The sequence below is a fragment of the Tachypleus tridentatus genome, chromosome 7 (assembly GCF_004210375.1).
Source record: "Tachypleus tridentatus isolate NWPU-2018 chromosome 7, ASM421037v1, whole genome shotgun sequence".
Lineage (NCBI taxonomy): Eukaryota > Metazoa > Arthropoda > Merostomata > Xiphosura > Limulidae > Tachypleus > Tachypleus tridentatus.
Window position 1 is genome coordinate 38184530 of NC_134831.1, and position 6654 is coordinate 38191183.

Sequence of the window (6654 nt, forward strand, 5' to 3'; positions counted from 1 at the left end):
ATTTCAAAGCAATAAAACAAAGCATACAGCATAAAATAAAACACAACAACAAATCAATCAAATGTAAAAGGAAATTCAAAACATAAAACACAACATGAAGTGAAAAACCGAATCAAACAGGCGCAAATAGCCCTCGTATAGCTTTGCACGAAATTAAAATAAACCAAACAAACCGTAACAAACAAATGACTAAAATGGCTTCCGAAACAATGACCATGAAATTAAATATATATTTTTCAAATCGAAACCATGCTGTAAGAATTTTACCAGCACACAGATATTTTACACAACTTATTAAAATTTGAAGACAGGTTTCAAAAATCACAAAATTAATTACAAAGCTTTATTTGTACAAAAATAAAATAAAAATGTTATGTAGTTATTAAATAAAATTTATAGAGATTCCTACGATGATATAATTATTTATAAAATATAATTGTACCGTAACATCTACGTAGGTTTGATTATAGTTAAAAACAAGGCTACACAACTAGGTATCTCTATTGGTCCAATTGAGGGTATCGAAACCTGATTTTTAGTGTTATTAACCCGCAAATTTTGCTCTGCATTACTGAGGTTAGATAGAGCATGATTAAAGTTAATAATCTAATTCTGAATCGAATAAAACTATTATTGACAAAGTAAAAAAATATACGAATGTATATATTAAGTTATACTTGCTACGAAACCGTGTGTATAATTGTTAAATTATTGTTTTTAGTTTAGTCTCTGTACCTAATTAGGTCGAAACGTTGTACTATCATTTTTAGGGGAAGAACTTTTTTTTCATTTAAGTTGTTTTATATTACATCATCAGTCCAGAACAACATCCTTCTTCCCTCATTGAACACTAACTGGAATTTCCTGCTTCCTTTCAATAAATTCCTTGATGATATATAAGAGATATGCAATGTAGATAATTCTAAAATGATATATAAGAGATATGCAATGTAGATAATTCTAAAATGAAGACCGAATTTTATGTAACTGGTATCTCCAAGTGATATCCACTTATACTGATTGTCTGGTCGACTTTCAAAAGTTAGATATACTCGGGAAAAGCGTAGATCGCTACAATCTCTTTAATCAGTGGTGACGAGAAAACCCAATTGTTGAGAAAAATATATATGTAAAAAACGATTGGTTTGGGTTGAGAAATTTCGACCGAAGAAAGTTGAAACGTTGTTCGCTCCTCTACAAAAAATTTCTGAATCTAAACCAGCCGTTTTTTACATATATATTAATCTCTTTAATCTGCCTGGTATAGTTTAATATGCATATATAGAAAGCAATGTTCCATGGGTTAAAAGCCCACGTTTAGGTATCGGTGTAATAACCTACAGATGAATGCCAATATGGGTGTTTAGTTGGGAACTATCATGTTTAACATTGTCAGAGAAATCATCAAAATCATGTGTGTTATGTTTAAGTAATATCACCAGTTTCATAACCATATACAACAAATCTTCAGTTGAAATAACGTCACGACTTTGTCAACGATATAAAGCAAATCTTTAGTTGAAATAACGTCACCACATTGTTAACGATATATATCAGATAGTTCTTCACTTGAAATAACGTCACGACTTTGATAACTATAAAGAACAAAATCTTCAATTGAAATAAAGTCACGAGTTTGTTAATGATACACAACAGATAGATCTTCAGTTAAAATCACGTCACGACTTCTTTAATGATATACAACATCTTTAGTTGAAATAACGTTACGACTTTAACTACATAGAACAGATAGATCTTCAGTTCAAATAACGTCACGACTTTTTTAACGATATACAACAAATCTTTAGTTGAAATAACGTCACAACTCTGTTAATAATATACAACAAATTTTCAGTTGAAATAGCGTCAGACTTTGTTAATGATATACAACAAATAGATCTTCAGTGGAAATAACAGCATGACTTTATTAACAATATACAACGAATCTTCAGATGAAATAAATATGTAACAATTTGACTTAAAACACTGTATAACAGTTATCTACCTACAAGAATGAGGTACCAATTGAAACAACAAATAACTAACAAGCTGACTTAAAACACTAAATATAAGGTATTTACAAGAATCAGGTTCTAAATATAACACCAAAATAACTAACAAGCTCACTTAAAATACTGTATAACACTTATGTACCTACAATAATCGCGTACTAATTGTAACAATAAATAACTAACAAGTTGGCATGAAAAGTTGCATAACTTTTATCTACCTACAATAATCAGATACTAATTGTAATACCAACCAACGAACAAACTCACTTGAAACACTGGATAACAGGAATTTACTTACAACAACCAGGTTTAAATTATAATACCAAATAATTAACAACCTCACTTGAAACACTGTATAACAGTTACCGTCTTACAATAATCAGGTACTAATTGTAACAAAAAATTATTAACAAACTGGAATGAAAAGCTATATAATAGTTATCTACCTACAATAATCAGGTACTGATTATAATTCCAAATAACTAACGATCTGACATAAAACACTGGATAACAGGTATTTACTTTCAACAATTAGCTTATAATTACAACACCAAATAACTAACAAGCTGATTTAAAAGACTGCATAACAGATATTTACTGACAACAATAATGTTCTAAGTATAACATGAAATAACTAACAACCTCACCTAAAACACTGGATAACAGGTATTTACTTACAACAATCAGGTTCTAACTACAATACCAAATAACTAAAAAGCTAACTTGAAACATTGGATAACAGTTATCTACATACAATAATCAGTTGCTAATTGTAACAAAAAATAAGTAACAAGCTGATATAAAACACTGTATAACAGTTATCTATTTACAAGAATCAGATACTAATAATAGTTTCAAATAGCTTACAAGCTGTCTCAAAACACTAGATAACAGTTATCTATCTGCAATAATCAGGTACTAATTATAATTCCAAATAATTAACAAGCTGACTTACAACACTGTATAAGAGTTATCTACCTTCAATAATCAGATACTAATTCGAGTAACAAATAACTGACAACATTACTTAAAACACTGAATAACAGGTATTTACTTACAACAATAATTTAATAATTATGACACCAAATATTTATTACTGGATGTTTGGAACAGATAGCCTATCTGCTTTGTGCCATGAAAAATTAAATCAACCAACCAACCAAATATTTAAGAAGCTGACTTAGAACAGTGTTTAACAGCTAATTTAATTACATGAATCAAGTTCTAATTATAATACCAAATAACTAAGAAGCTGACTCAAAACACTAAATACTAGGTATTTACTTACAACCATCAGATTCTAATTTTAACATCAAATAACTAACAAGCTGACTTAAAACACTGAATAACAGTTATCTACCTACAATAATTAGTTACTAATTGTAATTTCATATAATTTACAACCTGACTTAAAACACTGGATAACAATTAGTTACCTACAATAATCTGTTACTAATTATAATTCCAAATAACTAAGAAGCTGACTTGAAACACTGGATAATAGCTATTCACTTCCAACATTTAGGTTCTAATTATAATACCAAATATCTAACCAAGCTGTCTCAAAACATTGGACAACATTTATCTACCTACAATAATCAGGTACTAATTAAAATACCTAATAACTAACAACCTGACTGAAAACAGTGGATAACAGTTATTTACTTACAACAATCAGGGTCTAATTACAATACCAAATAACTAACAACTTTACTTAAAACTCAGGATAACAGTTACCTACCTATAATAATGGATGGTTAGGAACTTACGGGCCACCCTGTATATATAATAGATTTTGTTATTTATCATATAATATAATAATCGCCAATAATGCAAACAATATAATAAATTAATGCTAGATACTGTGTTAAAAATTTTGAAGTTTAAAATAAATCAAACGTCAATATCTTCTGTGCACGTGTTGGATTATTCATATATGAAGACGTGAATCGTCAATAGCATATTCGTTTTAAGATCACAAAAATAGATAAGAGGTGAGAAAATAAACTACTACACAATAAGTTTTATATTATTTTTCACTTCAATCATGTCATCCAGGGATACAGCAGTAAGTCTTCGCACTTACAACGCTAAAACAAGAGATTTGATTCTCCTCAGAAGACACAGCAGAAACCTCGATGTGGCTGAGTTTTTTTGTTGTTTTTTTTTTTTTGTAACTAAACATGCGCACGCACGCACACTCTCAATCCTCATATGAAAAGGTATATTTATGTATATGCACTTCTTATTAACTTTATTAAAAATTTTAAATTATCCCTACTTGTACATTAGAAGCTGTTATCACAAAAAACGCTGCAGTATTATACATTTTAAAACTCAACATAAATATGAATTAATACAATCTTCAACAACAAATTAATAGAAGTGCCTAATGTTGTAAATCAACACACTAAAAGTTTTAACCCATGATTAGAGGATATATTTTGTTCTTTTATTTAGATTTTAGGTATAGTACTTTACGAAATACAGTGGTCGATGGTGAAACCCAATAATATTTCACAAAGATTGATCTACTGAAGAAGTTTAACTTAATTCTAGATCTACACACTAATCCAGAAATCGCAAATAAGCTCGCTAGGCGTATTTATAATTTTTAAAAAATATATACATATATTTTATTTCATAATGATTTCGTGAAATCAAAGAATGCTAAAATTGGCTAGCATACTTTTTCCATAAAACACATCAACGCACGCTAAAGATGTGGTGCGTGAATATACCATACATTTCTGCATTTTTATTTGATATGGTATTATTTGTAACTTATCATTTATTCTGTATACATGCAAGTTTTGCATAACACTTGGTGGAAAATATCGTTCATTTGATCTAGTTCTAACTTCCGCCATTGTTCTTTTGATATCGTTTGAAAATAATACCTTTTCTGCCTCTGGTGATCTTACTGTAATGCTGTAAGTTGAGAATATACGCAGTAGTGTCCCCCTATAGTAGTTCAGGTATTATCTCGAGTTACATTACAGAATTACATTATAATAAGTCGCTTGTTGAACCTCCTTATATTAAGTGGAACTATCCCACTGCTCTAAACTTAATTCAGCTCGACCTGAATACATCACACAGTGGATGAAAAAGAGAAATTTTCGATACTGTGGTCCCTTTATATCTTATTTTGGAGTCACCTCTTTCTCTTTGATGTGTGCATTGCCATTTACTCGAACTACTGTGTGTTAAGTTGTTGTTGTTTTTTTAAAAAGGCTTTTTAATGACAAAAATGGCATTTAACACAGGTAAAAGAATTTACAACCTTTGGCAACTGCTGCCCACGAATATCAAGGAGAAACTAGAGTGATATTTGTGGATGACAATTACCAACAGGAGCTATAACACTATCAATTAGAGCGACAAACACCAAATGGTAAAGTAAATAGAGCATAAGGTAGCTCTAGAATCTCTTCAAGCTGGAAAGTATACTACTAAGACAACCATAGTTCAGGAAGAAGCCTGAAGTTATCCAAAGCACACCTCACCATTTTGCTACTGTAGAGGAGGGATCTATGTCAGTGTCAGGGTTCATAAGAATTCCTGCAATACTGTGCTTATGGTTTTGAGGACCTCTGAGTCAGATAATGATTAAGAATTTATTTAAAAAAGATTCTGACCATGATTGTTGTTCCCCATAAAACAAAGCATATCAATAAAAAGTTCATCTTGAAGTTGAGGGCAGACATAAGACTGATTTTAGAATAATAAATTAAACTATGCAAGTTTTGTTTGGCCTGTGTAACATGCCAACTACTTTCGAGATGTTTATGGAACTTCTAAAGAAGCTTAATGGGGAAATGCTTGATCTATGTTGAGAATAACATGTTTTCAAGTGCAAGAAAGTAAAATTTACTAGTCATATTGGAAGTAGAGAAGGAATCTCTAAAGATCCTGCTAAAGTAACAGTGGTGTGAAATTGGCTTCAACCTGTAACTAAACAATACCATGGTTTTAGATCATATTATCAACAATTTGTGGCCAACTTCTTCTCACGAAGAATATATTATTGCTGAGATCATCTTGCCATTGTTGGTTCCCACTAAAGGGAAGACTCACTTCAAATATAGTAAGAAATGTAAGCAAATGTTCCCGTCCTTGAAAGCTGCTTTAATGGAAGCCCTAATATTGGCATATCTATTATAGAATTGCGAATTTCTGCTAGATGTCAGATTTAGTAATAGTGGAATTGGAGCAGTCTTATTACTGTTACAGAATGAAGTAGAACATGTAATCATGTATACTTACGGTAGTTGAATGCAGATACTGTACGATGAAGAAAGAAGTGCTTACATTTGTGTTCTACATAAAATAGTTTTGAATCATTTTTATGCAGAAATTTCAATGCTTTAGTAAATCATACATTAGTGAATTAAGGATAACATAACTGGCTAACAGTATCACTAGAATATGATTTCATTACAACACATAAATGCGGACAGATTGAATTACCAAATAGTCAGATGCATTTGTTGGATTTCCTAATTCTGGACATTGTATCAGAGCTAACCCAGTGCAGCTTATTACAATACAAAGATAGATAAAATATTTTACCTGATATTTCAACCAAATTGTTTATTAGCTTACATGTATGGGTCTTCAAGTTTTCATTGATAATAGG

At 30.4% G+C, this 6654-nt stretch overlaps 1 long non-coding RNA gene across 1 annotated transcript; it reads right to left on the reverse strand.

The window, feature by feature from the left end:
* Positions 1-1184: 1184 nt before the first annotated feature.
* LOC143255465 (uncharacterized) lies at positions 1185-4171 on the reverse strand. Its single transcript, XR_013030670.1, has 3 exons — positions 4099-4171; positions 3754-3789; positions 1185-1595 (listed from the first exon to the last, which is right to left on the reverse strand). It is a non-coding gene; the product is annotated as an uncharacterized LOC143255465 (long non-coding RNA).
* Between the last annotated feature and the right edge of the window lie 2483 nt (positions 4172-6654).